A 17,613-nucleotide genomic window follows, 5' to 3' on the forward strand; every position below is an offset into this window, starting at 1 on the left:
TAACAACTCTTTATTCTTTAATTAATTGTTGGTCAAAATCAAGTCAGATGCAAAATAGGACATATTTGGCACAATGTGCACAGCTCTATTAAACAACCTGATTAGAGCTGAAATATCTCCCATTGGATTTCAATCATTTAATTTCTCTTTAATTTTAGAAGGGCTGATTAGCATTTCACTCAGTGCCTTATAAACTTACCCTTACCTTGAAATGATATGTAGATGGAGTTGAATTTCATTCTCCATTTAACAACCACTGAAAGATTCTTGGCAAGTAATTATAGATCAAACTAACTATATTCAGGAACTGCACCTCCTAACACCTATATGCGTATTTGTATTTATATTCATCCTTTTTCAATTCCAACAAATATTGGAAGATATTTCTCAGTGTTAAACAATAGTTCGAGAGAGACATGAGAAGAGTATAAATCAGTGTTATTACAATATTAAATATGGTGCTAACTGCATTAAGAAAATTGCCACTTACTGCCATTTCAGAGAGCACATAATTAAATTTTGCAAAAGAATTCTGTCCAGCTACCGAATGAATTCTAAGGCAGCTGCAAATGGATCTTTTTCTTTTTGATGTGAAATGTTTTCAAATGGAATATCACCAGCTCAGATGTATAAATACAAATGAAACTGTATACATTGTCTTCCTTCTAATGTTAAGGAAAGTGCAAAGAAGATAAATTCATTCCACAGAAATATTATCAATCCATTATATTACTTTACCTAAAGAACTATAAGTATGTTATGAGTATCAATTAAATCTCTGCTATGAGGCTGATCTGATAAACTCTTGCCTCAAGGAAAGGTTACAGGGAAAAAGCAATGTAACTGTGTAGCTCTGCACCTAATCACTCGTGCCCTTCACTCAGACAAGGTTTGGTCAAGACATCAGGACAATAATCCATTTTAAAAGTCTTTGCTTAGATGTCAGGGTATATTTGAGTCTGCATCTATGAGGATGGTGGGAGAAAACAAGATTATGTGCACAGCAAACATTTGCCTACACAAATCCTGCCATTAGCAGTGTAACCAAAGGTTGTAGAGCAGGAACTATCCTGGACAATACTTTGGCTCCAACCTCCAGTAAAACTCAGGGACAGCAGAAAGCTTCACACTAAAGGGATGTGGGAAGGTGAGCCAGCTCCCACTGTAAATGTGGCTCCAGAGAACCTACAGGTGAAGATGAGGGCATCACCATCAGGGGGAACACCTTGTCAGAACTGGGGACACAATGTCTTGTTGGGACACCCCACCTAGGAAGGAAGAGGATTGACCTTAATAATAATTATGTGTAATATTATGTAATGAAGGGGCAAGAACACTTCAAGAAGGATCTATGCATCTTGTTAAATGTGCCAGATGTGGTTTATTCTAGCTTCCTAATCATTATTAACTAGATTACTAGCAAATTAGTGGCCCTATATTGTGTCTTTCCCTTTGTTGCAGGCAAACATCCCACTTAAAATAACAAGTGCAAGAACCTCAAATTTTGGTTGGCTGCTTTTTTAACAGTTACTCAAAATTATGTCAAGGAATGACAGATCCCCATTTTGAGTTCCTGCTATGGAACTGAACTACAGCTCTTCATCACAATAGCACCACGTCACCTGGCAAATACAAAATTCTGCTAAAATTCTCTTAAATTAGTCTCCTATTACTAATCAGTTCTGAAAATGCCATGGAGAGTGTGACACCACTCCACAAAGGATAAATTATTTTGGAGAACTGCATCCTAGATGGTTAAAGGGTTTCATGCAGCACTCTAGGACAGAACACTGGCACAAGCTGGTGAGGTTTGTGATTCACAGAATGAGGAAGTTTTTGCAGATAACACAAAAAAGTTGTACTCCCTATGAGTACAAGGAGAATCCAAGGAGACTGGAGAAATCCAAGTACAAAAGGAGAATCAAAGTACATCTATTTGTAAAACATCCCCCAAACTCACCACTATAGCAACCAACAACCCAGCATATTTCCTGAAATAGGAGCAATGGCGCAGTATTGACATGCAGGAATAATGTCAAAATTTATAAACTATTGAAAACTCAATTTTCCCATGTCCTTTAAATTTCTCAAGTTATGGATCATAAAATTTTGAGCAGATTCAAGCACAATAATGGACCTACCTAAATTTCAAAATACTCACAAAATTTTCTGCTTAAGCCTGCTAACATGTACTGTTTCCACACTGATTTTTTATAAGTGAATTATTAAATTCCTAAATCTCCTCCAAGAATTCAAGGAGTTCTCCACAGAACAGAGAGTAGGACCAGAACATGAATAAAGCAACAAGAGATTAAACTAATCCAAAGCATCACTTCAGTGTTTGGCTTCTGAAGAGGCTGAGTAGTTAGCATGGTGTTTCAGTGACACCATATTGTTTCAAACAAAATACCACAGACAGGACTTGGGCAAGAGTAAAAACCCTTAATGAATATTACTGGAGAGGAGCCTTTGCAAATCCAATGACTATTTATATATTGGTCCACAGTTTGAAAAGTTAAAGAATAAACTGAAGTGTGACCTTTATTCACCAAGCCTTTAGAGTACTTACAATGCTTGGTTTAAACGGGTTCATTTCAGTGTTCTGAGCAAGTCTAATGAAATGTCATGTAAAGTCAGTGGGATTTAGAAGGGTAGGTGTTATGATTGCTCCTGAAAGCAAGGAAAATTTAATCTTCAACATATTTTAAAATTAATAGCAAAGACCCCGTGTTCTTCCAATTGATCAGCAATAAACAGCAGTACCCATGTACAAGATAAATCCTGGACTGTCTTCCTTCAGCCTGACCTCTGAGATACTGAATAGTTTACCTCATCTGCAGAGCCTTGACACTTTTATCTTTATAGTATTTTAATCTTGAAATATTAAGGTTGCACTTTGTCCCACAATCTGGTTTTGTGCATGCAAATGTGTTCAGATTCTGAATTGCCTTGGAGGAAAAAAAGCACTCATATCTGATATTGTCTTCAAATCCATTTCCAGTGGATAGGGGAAAAAAATCAACTCTTCAGGTTACATTCAGTAACACATGCTCACAGGACCTTATAGCAGCCAGACATTTAATTTCTGTATAAAAGTTAAAACACATATCTAGAAAAAGTAAAGATTTAATTAACACCTCTTGAGAGCCATTTCTAAAATTACCATATGACCACAAGTATTTCCTAACCCTTCAGTATAATTTTGGGGTTTGGTGTTGCAGAATATGCAGAAATGGATATGCATTACCTATGCAAGACTGTAAAGCATATGGGCTCCTGATTACTTTAAAATAAGCACTGAGAAGTTTAATGAAGAGAAATAATTGCCCTCCCCTTCCTAATGATGATTCTGCTGGGTTATTAAAAGATGTTTTATGCATCACATCTTTTGTGTGTAACCTAGTATGGAAATGGAGAAACAAGGATTGTTTCACATGCATAGATACATGCAGAAATCAAGGAATAACCTGTACACTGCTAATCCCATCCACTCAAAAATAAGGATTATACAATGGTGCATTCTTTTTGTGTGTTTTCATCCCAGAAGTTCTTGTATTTAATGTAATAAAAAGATGAAGGGAAGAAAAATTTTAAAACTATTTTCCATCCCACCAGTTTTCTAAAATATGCAGCAATATAAAAACACTGTATCTAAGGAAAAAACCCCACACTCCTAATTGATTAGATGTGATGGAGCTTTCTTACAAAGACAAAAATTTTGTGCTCACAGCTCATTAAACAAAAGTAAGCTCAATAAAGAAACTGGACTTTCCAAATCCTGGTTGCACAGAACTCTATTCCTATTCACGAAACAATCTTTTTGTCTTCTTCCCAGCTCTTGGGGAACTGTGCACCAGGGAGAGAAATGTGTTTGTAAACCACAAACCACAAAGACTGAAACAGGATCAGTGCATCTAAACCACTCAACTTCTTGAGAAAAAGAAATTGCTACTGTTGAGAACAAACTGGATGAACACTTGACTCTGATATCCCTTAAAAAATGACAGAGCACCATGTGGATGAAATATAGACATCAAGAGCCATGCTTAGACAATACACTTGCCAAACAATTTTCCGTTTAATTATCACTCAGGAGTAAAAATACCAGTTAATAAATCTGGCCTGTAGAGTCAAGTCCACTGTGCTTTCAAAATTAAATGTACAAAAGAAGCTACATCAAGACTTTTTAAAATTAATTAGGGAGTAAGTACCCTCCAATATCTCTTTGAAATTAACTATCTTTTGAAGACAAACAACAAGAATGAAACATTCATCACAAACTGGCCTAAATTCTTTTTCAGGTGTCATACAATAATTGCAACATGTTTTTGCCAAGTGGGCACATAATTTTTGGGCCTAGAGCAATGACTCACAGAAATAATTATCTTTTATTAGACTGATGCTTGTGTACAAGACAAACAACTGATAAGAGAGAGTTGTCCATCACAACTACCCTGTCAGGCTGTTATTAAAGGATGTCAAAGGACTGATTGTTACGGGGGTGATTATATCAAAGAAATGCATGTATATAATAAAAGTTGAATACTTTAAATGTATCCTTTGGCAAAACCCTATCACTGGCCAGAACATCCAACAAAAACACTGTTTTGGAAAAAAAAAATCCCACTCAATTTTACATAAAAACACCAGTAAAGAAATAAAAAGGTCTCAGAATGTATTAAAAGATGCAATATTTTTGCCACACATAAGGCAGATTACCTAAGACATCTTGGCTGTATCTAATTTTAAAAAAAGCAAAAGGCAATACGAAAGCCTGACTGAATTTTATCCTGTTCCCATTTCAACCAAAAGAGATTCTGTCAGTACCTTTATTAAGTGTATGCTACATTTTCTCTTTTGCAACAAGAAAGCCTTTTGTTCCCAATCAACTCTGCTGCAGTATTTTCTCACCATGTCCATGACAGAGAAGTATCCATGATACATCATCCTACAGACCTCTCCTTCAGACCAGTGGAGAGCCTTTTGGATATTTTCATGCCTAGAATTCAAGTCAAATGCAACTCTCTACTCATTTCTTCAAATTCTGCTGTTTTCAGCCTTCAAAAGAAGATACTGCAAAAACTACAACTGTACCTGAACCAAAGGAGGCCTTACTCATGCCAACCCCAAATCTTTAATTCAAGTATTTGATCATAATTGTGTTTTATTCAACATCAGTTTTCTAACCTTAAAATTTTGACTTGATCTCTAGAGTTATGCAAATAAGAAAGGCTGCAAACAGCATTTTTAAAAGAGCATTCAAACAAACAAAACAAAAACAAAACCAAAACCACGCTCAAAATCCAGGTTTTCATTCTTCTCTAAAAATCTAACTGAAATACAGGCCAGGTGGATACAGACAAGTCAAAGCAGGTAAAAATGTTTTCTATGAAGTTTAAAATGTTTTGATGAATAATATATGCTCGAGCGGGAACAGGAAGAAAAGAGCACAAGGCAGATTTTGCATTTCTCAAATGGGGTAATAATGCATGTGTACCTCAGGTTTTTTGATTGTTTGGTGATTTGTCTGAGGTTTGTTTCTTTCTGTGCAGAATGCATGGGACAAGATTTATTATTGTAAATAATACAGCTATACAAACTCAAACCCATAAATTTAACCACCAGGAGAACATACTTGGAGTTGTGTGTTGAGATGGATTTTGAAGCAAAAAAAAAAAGGCACATTCATTTTAAAAGAGAAGTAACATTAGTTGACAATGTTATTATTAATATTAGTTGACAAATTATATTTACCACAGACACAATGCACAAGAAAGAACATGTAGGATCCTTTTTCAGCCCGTAAGGAAGAAAAGTTAAATGAATCTCCATTTCTCTTTAAGTGCATAGTGCTTAGTATTGCTGGCTATGTTAAGTTCAATAATTTCATCCTAAATCACTGTTGCTAGTGCTTATGACCAAAAAAATCCTCAGGATTATCCAACCCTGCCATAGAGTTCTGAGTGGAAGACAAAGATTTGAAATTAAGACTGAGAAAAAAAGGGAAATCACAACAGGGGTTTCACACAGCCCACTGAAGGCACAAGATTTCCCTTTTGCAAACTTTAGCTCAAGCTCTGTATGTCTTCTAAAAATAAGAAGAATGATGAGTGACAGGGTGAAGGAAGAGTGGAGAAACATCATCTCAGACTGCAGACATTTGCTGCACTGCCAAATGCTGCTCATAAAGGTCCCACTACAGCTGCCACGCTGCCTGCAGGAGCAGATAACAGCCCAGCTCATCCCTGGAACTCTGCTGCTGCTCATCTGTCAGCTTGGACAGGCAGCAGTGCAACTTCCATCTCCTCTCTGGCTGTTGCCTCCTCTAAGGTAGCCTTTATTAAGAGTTAATCCATGGTTATCCCTAGGACACACAGGCCCTCCTCACAAGCCGGCCCAATCTCAATGAAGACTTAATAACATGCTTTGGAAAAAGTATGGATTTATTCTAAAATATTAACACTTTCACCACGTCTGTCAATGGAAAAAATTAAAAAAAAAAAAATTAAAAAAAAAAAAAAAAAAAGAGCAGAAATGCTGTCCACTGTGATAGATCCAAGCAATACCTTGGTACATTTTTGGCTATGAGAAGGTCTTAGAGGAGTGTCCTTGCATTCCTACATGAAAGTGTGAGGTTCTGTCTGCCCTACCTCCCATCTCAGAAACCAGGACCTTTTCCTATTCAACAGACACCCTCACATGGAAATCCAAGGGTCTCTAGCGGGGACAGGATGTATTATTTAGCTTTGTTCAGGTCAGGCAGACAATGTCTGGCTTTCAACAGCACTAGGAAACCTCGTGGAGTGTTCTCTCTCTCTCTCCTCTTATCCAAGTTCTCCCTCTTGCTGCTCAGACATTTCAGTTCTTGGACTTTGGGATCTGTACACCATGTCCCACATAATACCTAAGTCATCTGGCACTCAGACACTCTATCACCACAGCAACTGGGGAAGGTGATTTTATCAAATTAAAAAAAGCTTTTATTAGTCCTACTGAAATGATGTTAAAAAAACCCCAAAACAAAACCCTTCTGACTGCCTGGTTCTGGTCTGTCTCTTCATGAGTTTTCACAAACTACTCCTTCCTCCTGCTTTTCAACAAAGCTGCTGTTTGACAGCTCAAAACTCTTCTGTCTCACATCAAACCTCAGACACTTGTCCCGCCACAGCAGCATGTGAGATAAATTATATTTTGCAAAAATCTCAGACTCAAACTGGATGTAAAATTCTGTACAAACCAGTTGACAAGACCAGTAAAATACACAAAACTGATTGATTAGACTACAGAAAGTTTTGCTCAAACACATGTACAGCCAGCAAGAGTTTCTCTCTATCACTTGTTAATGTATTTCTGTCAGGATATTGAAGTATTTTTGCCCTGCAGTCAAAGAGAGTTTCAATAATGGGGAATATTTTTTTTCCAGGGAAATTTCCTAAAGTGCTAAAAAGGTAAAATTTGAAACTTCATTGTGACAATGTAAAACATGCAAAATGATGCTGACATATCTCCACAGTCTCTGCATGACTGCAGAGGATTGTCAAACTGAAAGCACTGAAGTACTCAGGATGATTACATGCTGGAGAAATTAATACAACTGCTGTAAAAGAGTATTGCATTTTTTTGATAATTGAGTTATCAGAAATGGAAAAACAGAAGCATAGAACTAAATTGATTGACTAAATTGATCTATTGCTTTCTGGATGAAAACAAATAGCTAATTTTTGGCGCCCACAAAAAGAATCCATTTTTGAGAGACTGCAGACTGTAAAACTCAAAAAAAATTTGTTAAAAGACAAAAATCTTTCTAAAATATATTTTTTTAAAAAGGTAGTGAAAGCTGTATTTTTCATTCTGAGTAATCCTAATGCTTTGCTGGTCAGTCATCATGACACAGTTACCACAGCACCTTCCCATCTACCAGCCTAGTAGAAAAGCTTCTCAAAACACAGTCAGACAATCCATAAACTGAATCTAAGTGGAAAATTCTGATATCCTGGACTGTCAAAGGTAAATAAGTTTACTAATCACTCTCCATGCCTCTCTAAGTTTTAAAAAGGAATGATATTCAACAACCATTCTGATGAAGAAGCCCAAAATAATAATTCAACTGTCAGTCATTACTGGGCAGAAAAGTGCTTGCTGAGTTGGGAATAATTCAGCAATATATATCTGGTTTATTCATGAGATTAAATAGCATCTATGTGAGAAAATTCTCTTGCATTTCAGAGAGTCCTCACCTGTAAGTGGTCACTGGCTCATCCACTCTTCAGAATCATATACAGTATAAAAACACAAAATGAAACCACAAAACAAATCCAAACCACAAAAAAAAAAAAAGTTATCAAAGATCTCCACGTAAAAAAGGCTGATTGTGGCATCTTCTCTTGAGCATTGTCCTGAGACATTGCTGCCCCAAGAGCTCAGTATTGAATAAGGAAGATACGATTTGGCTATTTAATATGTGTACAGATTTCAGAACTGTGAGGAAGACAAAAACCTGTAAATTTACAAAGTTACTACATGTAACATTCAAATACAGTTTCTCAGAAGGTGGATACTGTGAACTTTATCCACAGTATTTCTTTATCTCCACTTTAAACTCGACAAGTCAAACTTAAAACATTTATCTAAACACCTCAAATTTCTAAGTTTGTTGAATTCAAACAGCCTCATATGGGTAAAAATGTCATGAGATGATGGTTCAGGAAAAGAGCAAAGTACCAATGTTCTGGACTTGGGATAAAGTTGCATGCCTTTTATAGACAGAATTTATACAAGAGCTATGCTTCAGAGATTAAAGGTGAGCTCAAGTCATTGGTAATTATGCAAAGAAAATGGATCAGCTAATGAAATTCTGCTACAGGATAAAAATGAATGCATTGATTGAGCTTTTTTTATCGGTTTCTATTTTTATTGTGTTCCTATTTTCCTCTTTGTTTAATAATGAAGGGGAGGGGTTGTAAACACCAAGTTCGAGCCCCCATATGCAGAACAAAGTTTCTATTGCTGTGCATTATCAAACGGGGTGTTAATTTCTTCCAATTTTATTTCAACTTTGCCATGGGACATCTGTTCTTGTGTGCTCTGTTAAATTATTAACACTTTCTACACTCCGTTACAAGAACTCTGACAACAATTTGGAAAGGATGTTCCTGCTTTAACTTAAGAATTCTAGAATGTGCTTTATAAAAATTAAAATGCCAACACAGCTCTCTCATTATGGTAACAGCTGAACATCCATTTCCAAGTTGAGGATGTAAGGAGAAACCAGATGTGGTGTGATATGTACTGCATGACAAACGTACTCCTTGATGGTCTGTGCTACACCGTACAAGGAGGAGACATTTTCCACTGCTAAGTCCTTGGAATTTGTGAACAATGCAGCCCCAAATCACTCCAGTTTCTTTTTAAGAGTGAAAACCCAACCACAGTCACTTTTCTACATCAAAATTGGACCCATTTGTTATCAATTTTCAGTGAAAGAGAGATTTCCCAAAGGGAGAATCAATCACCAGATTTCTTTTCCACTCCAGTGTAAAGAAACTTCAGTTTATATAATTAAGACTAAGCCCAAATTTGTCTGAATCTTCAAAATTAACAGTGCAAAGACAAATTTATGGCTTAATCCATCATACAGATTAAGTTAGAGCTGGATGTCAATTTTTAATAGAGTTATATTTTATCAAAAAAACTCATTTGCCTAAACTGAGCATCCTCAGGAATGCAGCAGTATTTGAGAAAAGGGAAACAGAAATTCCAAAATGTTGTTTATATAAAGCTGTTCTCTCTGTCAACAAAAGTTTGTCTTCAGCCTAATGAGCATTTATATGTAGATTTCATAGCTGAAAAAAAGGACATTGTAAAAAGTTTTCCAAACCAACATGGGTTGTTCTAAGACTTAAATCTGGGAAAACAATCAAAAAAACACTTGAAACATTTGAACCAGATCCCTAAATGTAATTGTAAAATTATAAATTATTTTCACTGATGAGATCTGGACTAATTGCATAGTAGCTGAAACCCAAGGTCATGTGTCACTTTAGATAGGTTCAGGGTTTATTACTAATGCATCACTTGGACCATCGGGTCAATGGACTTGGGTAGGAAAGAAAACAAAGGTCCTGGCTCCCAAACCAGCTTTCTCTGATTACTCACATACCCAGCTTCTGTGTCAGCTTCCTTGTGCAGTGAGACAAAGAACACAAGCACAAAAATCCCATCCACATGCCTGGTCCATGTTACAGGAATCAGTCTCTGCATTTCTGTGCTGGCCTAATAATAAGGATACAGGAAAGGATGTACAATGCCTGACACATGAGCCAAGGGCTTGGTTACTGGTCCAAATAAATCATTACCTACTTACACTTTGCCAAACAGCATGCACAGCTTTCTTGTGGCACACACCCAGCAAGCATTCCTTACTGTAATACTTACAATATGGACAACTTCAACTGACAAAATTGATAAGAGCCTAACTCAATTTAATTTACTTTATCAGTGAACACTTCTGTATTGCTTCTTACTGAAGGAGTTTGATTTTAGTGGTTGACACTTAAAAGCTTGGAAAGTTTTAGAAGACTTCTCCTAAAACAACCCAAAACTACTACAAGATAAATAGACAGTACAAAGAGTTAACATTTCCACTCAGAGACCCTCATCCTGACAAGAAACTTCTCAGATGGATATGCCTTTAACCTTGCTAGCCTGCCAATAATCCAGCTGGGTTATAATGGCAGACACAATGGTAGGGGAGTGACATCTCCACCATAATAAGCAGCTAAAACAGAGACAATTTCATCACAAATCAAAACGAACATTTTGTCAGCTGTTACTATAATACACAACTGCTGAAAATAGGGTATCACAAATAATGATAAATATTCATTAGGACATCATTACACGGCTATGGGAGACACGGCTCAAGCAGAGCAGCCACTGCTGGCTTTACAAGTCACTGGCCCTTCTCCCAAGATGCTCAACTCTTAACCGATGGCCAGCAAGGATTTTTCCTAAATATCAGCAGGAAACACAACTGTTTAGGATTTCATGGCAGACTCTCAGGGCCTCGCAGGAGTGAGCTTTTAAAGAGAAACAAAAGGAGAAAGGAGTCCACGGGCAGATGGTAGGCAGCCGGGGAAAAGTCATGCTGTGTTGGCTGACCAGGCAAAAAGAAACAGAGGGAGATGGTCCAGCACACCCATTGAGGAATAGACAAGGGGAAAACTTGGGTGGGATCACAAACAGCTTGCTTCTGTAGCTGGTGCCCCTATTCCCTGAAGTGCAGGGAACCAGAATGAAGTAGAACTTGGCAGAGAAGGTGTGACACCATACCAGCAACCCTTGGCACAACTGCCTCTTTCCTTTCTGCTCCTGGGACTCCCTAGGCTGCTACAGCTTCCATCAGGTTTTGTACTGAAATGGCTTTAGCCATCCAAGGAGTAACAGGTAACAAAGGTGAAAGGCTCAGGTTGAACCTGCCCTAAAAAAAAGGGATTACTGAATCAACAATATTACATCCATTTGACCAGCTACAACAAGGTTTTTGAGAAGTTCCAGAGCAATATCTGCACTCAACAGTCATAGGAGAACTGCAACTAGCATGTATTTCTAGGTACTGGTAACGGTCCTGCAGCCTCATAACCGTATCATTTACACATATAACTCATGTCATTAACACATCACTGCAATACAGCGAGACAGGCAGGCCTATTTCTATCACGGACCTTCGAGTCTTCATGATGCTAAAAAGAAATGTATCTAACATTTCTCAATCCCCCCCGACTCCCATACATGTGTATTTATGCCCTGGCTTGGTAATGATCACCTGATTTCTACATATCACCACCCACAAAGGTTTAAAAGTCACGAATTGAGCAAATCATAGATCAAGACTGGGGACAAAAAGGAAATCACAACATAGATACAAAGAAAAGACAGCTTAAAGAATTATAATAGGGTCCATCCTTTGAAGCGCAGGCTCTTGCTGTGAAAGGACCATAGAGCACCCAAAGTGCAGCGTTGTTCCTGCAGTCTGTGCTCCACCCTGACACAAATCACCTCTCCCATACTTTATCCAAGGAGATTTCATCACCTGAGCCATTATGCAAATTACAGGATATAATATTTACAATGATACAAATTCTCATTCTAAACCAAAACAAACAAGAAAACCCCACCACGGTGGAAAGTCAGACAATTTCATTTCTTTACCAACCAAGACCTTAATTGCCACCAGAACTTTCCCTAATTCTTGCATAAACATTCTTCATTGTGTTCTAATTGATCACTGTTTATCAAGTAGTCTGGCGAGATAACAAAAAGAGAATGATTACTTTGAGAATATTAAATTCATCCAAGGCATATTTCTCTTAAAAATCTTTACCCACAAACCCACTTTAGCAGTAACATATAGAATCCAACAGAGAAGAGGGAAGGGGAAACTCCTCCATTAACTCAAGTGGATCACAAAGAAATGGAGTGAAGAAATGAGGGCCAAAAATCCAGACCACTGCCTGGGACAGGACAGTCAAATACCCGAGACATAAAAATCTCAGGATTGTTCCAGGAAATGATCATATTACATTCCTCACTGAGCCCTTGAGCCTCACCCATTTAAGTGCACAGGAAAGAAGAGAATTTCTTCATAAATCAGAAATAAGAGAAACAGTGAATAAAGGCTGAGTCATCACAACTAAAACTTCAGCTTCCACCTACACCTCTTACACATGCACACACACACAGAAGATGAACAGCATTGTTTATGAACACTGACACATGTTAATATCAGATGAGTCATAATACAAGGTATTTCAGGATTCATTTTATCATAGCATGTTAGAGGGGTACAAAAAAAGGACTGCTTAAATCCAACCCACATATGCTTTGTCCAGTGCTGTGTAAGACTGCCTTTTCATATAGTATTTTTCAGTATCAACAGCATCTCACTTTAAACAATTAAAGACCATTTCTGAAACTGAGGCAGTCATCCCAAAGCAGATTTGGCTAGCAGTCAGTGTGATACTTGATGCTTTGTAGTGATAATTGTAGATATCCTTGTCCTACTTGTATTTATTTTCATTTCTACCTCTTAAATCTATGCATAACTTAAAAATTTTTACAAGTTACATAACCTGTTAACTGAGGACTTCCCCTCCTAATAATTCCAGCACTTCATATCAAAATTTAGCTGCAACAGTATTCCAGCCGTGGATATTTGACTCAGTCCTCATTCCTGCTGTATGATGCTCTGAGATGACAGCAACAGCACAGGTTCCTTGCCTCCTTCAGTGCTAAACTTTGCTTATCAGACCCCTTAAATCCCTAGAATTCATTAGAACAAAGAATGCTGTCCTTCAGTAAAATCATGAGTGGCCAGGTTCAATTTTACCCCAGATAAGATATTTTTATCTCCAGAATTATATCAACTACTACTTTAGATCATTCTCTAAATTCTCAGTAGACCTATAACTTCATGGCACCTGGTTGGCACTAATGGGGCTCTGAAAGTTCTGTTTAGGGTTATGTGGCCTCATTTAGTCAGACTGCTGTTTGCTGGATGTGATTTCTTGTTTATTTATGGGGTTCAGTCAGGGTTCATTGTCCCTCAAAACGGTGGGAAGTTCTTTAATCTAAGGAAGGAGCAGGCTTACTTCAGTACTCTGATGATCTCCTGCAGTATTTCAGTTCACTGACTTTGGGATGACTTTCTGTGCTTCTTCAGACTCTTTTATTCCAACACCTGCTGCAGCCACTGATCTGCCCTTGGGCTTGTGCTCTCATAATGAGTCTCTGCAGTGACTCAGCTGCTCCCTGGATCTGCTGCTGATGGGGAGCTGAGTGATGTTACACAACCCACCCATGGACACCATCACAAATCTGTCCCTTCACTCTGGCTCTCAGGAAGGAGCTGGGCCTCTCAGCCATGCACAGAGAGGGTTTGGATTCTCACATTCCAAAACACTTAGTGCTGTCTCCTCCTCAGGTTTTGCACCATGTGCTGCTGATCTGATCCTCCCACTCCAGCACCCTTCACACCAGCACTCAGTTTCCCTGGCACTCTCCAATCCTTTGTGGTGCTCAGTGCTTCCTGGGAGATGCTGAGCCCCCCCTTCCACCTGCTTGTCTGAAAATGGGAAATGCTCAGCCTCCCTCATGACTCAATCTTTACTTGGCATTCTTTTCAAATACACCAGACATTGTAATTTTAATATGACAAAAGCCTTGGTAGAAACAGTTGTTATAGGAATAGCTGGGTTATCGTCTTTGGCTCTAAACTGCTTTCAGATAATGGGTCTGATTCTCTCCTACCTGCAGTTTTTGGTTTAATTCTTTAATTTTTATACATATTTTACAGGTGCATAACAAACCAAGAAGGAAGACGCCCTGCAGACTGGGGTTGTATCCTCTGAGAATAACCTCTGACTGGTTAATGCCCTGAGATGCCTTCCAGCCTGGGCTATCCTGTGAGCACAAGTATTTTACAGCCTGATTGGCAGCCATACACACTACACCAGTTAAAATGCAGCACTCCTGCACTATGTATTGCATAATCTTGTTTTTAACAAAGCACTGGAAAAGCAAAGGGAGTCCATCAGGCAGTGAAAACAATCTGAAAGTTCAAGCATTTCAATGTTAAGTCTCCCCACAGCAGCTCTGTCCCAAACTCCCACTCTCTGTTCAAAGTCCTTGACACAGAGCAGTGATGAAAGTCAGCAATTCAAGGGTGTTTTTTTTTTCCTTCCTTCAGATTAGTGTATCTTTCTCCTGAAGGAGCACAGCAGTAACCATGACCCCTCATACAAACAGTTGTAGCAGCAAAGAAACAGCTGGATGTGGCACTTCAGTGCTAAGGTTTAGATGTAGGGTGGTGTTTGACCAAAGGTTGGGCTCAGTCTTGGAGCTCTTTTCCAACCTTAATGATTCTGTACTGGAAATAGGTAGAATTCACATAAAATTGTTGAGTAGATATTAATAGGCAGACACATCTCACAGTACTGATCCCAGAAATATTAAAAGAAGATGGTGTTTTGTCTTAGCTGCACAAAGGACCCAAGATCTACAATCCAGAAATTTCGTTGGGAACAATGAAGTTGCCAGATCTTATCTAAAGACAAATTTGCATTGTCCAAGTTGAATTCAAGTCCTTCATATATTGTATTTATGGCTATTCTGAAGCCCTCTGTGTGTGCAAGAGAAATAATTCACCTGAAAGTGGCCTGGACAGCAAGTTTCTAAGTAATTCCATTCCCTTTAGTGGGACTGTTGTAAGATTACATGTAATCTAATAGCCTATGTTGCATGTTCCCAAGACTACCCATAAAATGCAATTTTATTCCTTGGTTGATGATATTTAGTTATTTATAGATAGGTGGGCAGCAGAGTGCTTTTTGCCATGCTATTAGAGATGGTCATGAAGTAGTGCCCACACACAGTCAGATGAAGATGATGTTTCTTTTCCATGCTGTTCCAAAAATCACATCAAGCTCTACAGAAACCACAAATGAGCATATTAACATTCTGCCATTTGAGCATTCTGATCCATTTGTGGATGTTAGTGAATTGCTCCACAAAATATTGATTCCTGCCTCTCTGATTGCCTCTCAGAGATCATGACTCCCCTTTAGTTCAAAGGATGCTACACTTCTTAGCTGAAACTCTACCCCAAGAGCAATCCCAGCTGCTGCATCACCCTTTCAGTCACAGCTGTACCACTCCTGGGCTGCAATCCCTATCATGGATTCTGTCACCTTGCCAATGTGCAGGCACCTCCTATGGCTGTAAAGTCAGAGTCACAGCAGCAAATGTAAAGAAGCATCCAGACCCAGCCAGCTGCAAAACACTGAATGCTTTAACATTGTTCCTGAAAATATCCAATTTATTAAAGTTCTACACAAGATGCGCAACTCTGTAGATCTCAGCATTTGTCTTTTTGAGGAAAGTGTGGCTTATCTGTCGTGATAAACCAGGATGCATAGGCACCACTGTAATGTGAATAAATAACAGCTTTCCAAACACAACCTCATTTGAAATGCTGGGGAAGTTGGGTGTTTTGTGTTGAAAAATTAAGCTGTACAGAAATAACCCCAGCAAGAGTGCATTTTCAATGATACAGAAATATGTAACAAACACCACGACTATAAAAAAAGTGGATGCTAGCATAAAGAACAGGATTAGAGAAGTTAATTAAATAACTGATGCTACCTATAAACATTCTAGAAAGACAGTACCGTATAGGTCCTCCATGGTTTCCTAGCAACAAAAATTTTCCCTGCTTTTTCAGAGTATGGTGAAGTTGTGGAATCCTCCTACACACAATTTGAAATCAGGGATGAAAACAAGGATGACCCATCTTCCAGACTAGAAGCATAAAACTGCCTCAAAGCATCCTGAAACACAGCTCAGTAAAAGGCACTGCTAGCTTAACTGGGCTTAATTAGCCATAGGGTAATCAACCCTTGTATTGAAGGGCATAACTCAATAACAAATGAAAAGTAAGAAATGTGACATATTTTAAAATGACTTCAGTGACCACCACAAGAATCTAAAAAAATCCCCAAAGAAAATGGCAGAAAGGAAAAAGGTGTACACTGGCAGTTGTCCCCTTGCTTTCCCTAGACAGCACCAGAATGATGAATCCTATGGTTTATCCTGTATTTCACAGTGATTCCCTTGAGGAAAATTCTTTAAAATTTATTTCCCCACCCCCAGAACACAGAAAGCAAAAATGTATTTCAGCTAATCAGTTTTAGGCTTTACTGCTATTAGTGTTCCATCTGTAATGAAATTTTAAAAAGCAAGTAAAATTATTTTAAAGCCCTGATAGTTATTTATAATGCCTAAATTCCTCCTCATAAAAAAAATATTATGGTTTAAGAAATAAAATTTCCATGCAAAAATTCCTCAAAAGAAATTTCCCACTAACAGAATTAACATGTGCTTTTTCAATTTGGAAAGTAGCTTTTGTTTCTTTAATCACTTAGAAAGCAAGGCTATGAATTCAAGAGTTTGCCAATATACAGGTAATTTCATCTACAACTTATAAGAGTTACATCTTTCTTAGCACAGGATAAATCACCATCTCACACAAAGGAATGGTAAAGTATCTGTAAGAAAATAAAACCCAATATCACTAAAGTAGTAGAAAATTATGAAATGCCCAGGCAATCCAATTTAAAGTTTAATACAGAAAGCCTTATTCTACAGGCAAAATCCTACTAAAACTGAACAGAAAAGTAACAACATCCTCATGGCCAAAAGTGTACATGAACATTTTTGCTATTCAGTTCCCATGGGAGCCTTGATTCTACAAGCTAAGAGGAAATAGGACATGTTACTACTTTGCTTTTTCACTTTATTTCACTTGGAATTAAAGTCTCCTGAGAGCAGCTTACAAGGCCTTGAGGTGATAGGACTGAAACTCAGCCTCAGTCTTTAAATCTGGTACCCCAAACACCCCAGCACAGGTTCACAGCAGAACCAAGCTGCAGTCTCAGCCTGTGACTGCTTCCTCAGCTCTTCCTTAAGAAGTCAGCACCACAGGCAGAATATAATTCAGCAAGACCAATGGCTAAAAATATGTCCATGCTGTGGTAGGTATTCAGAACTGATGATCTC

The sequence above is a fragment of the Sylvia atricapilla genome, chromosome 13 (genome assembly GCF_009819655.1).
Source record: "Sylvia atricapilla isolate bSylAtr1 chromosome 13, bSylAtr1.pri, whole genome shotgun sequence".
NCBI classification, from domain to species: Eukaryota; Metazoa; Chordata; class Aves; order Passeriformes; family Sylviidae; genus Sylvia; species Sylvia atricapilla.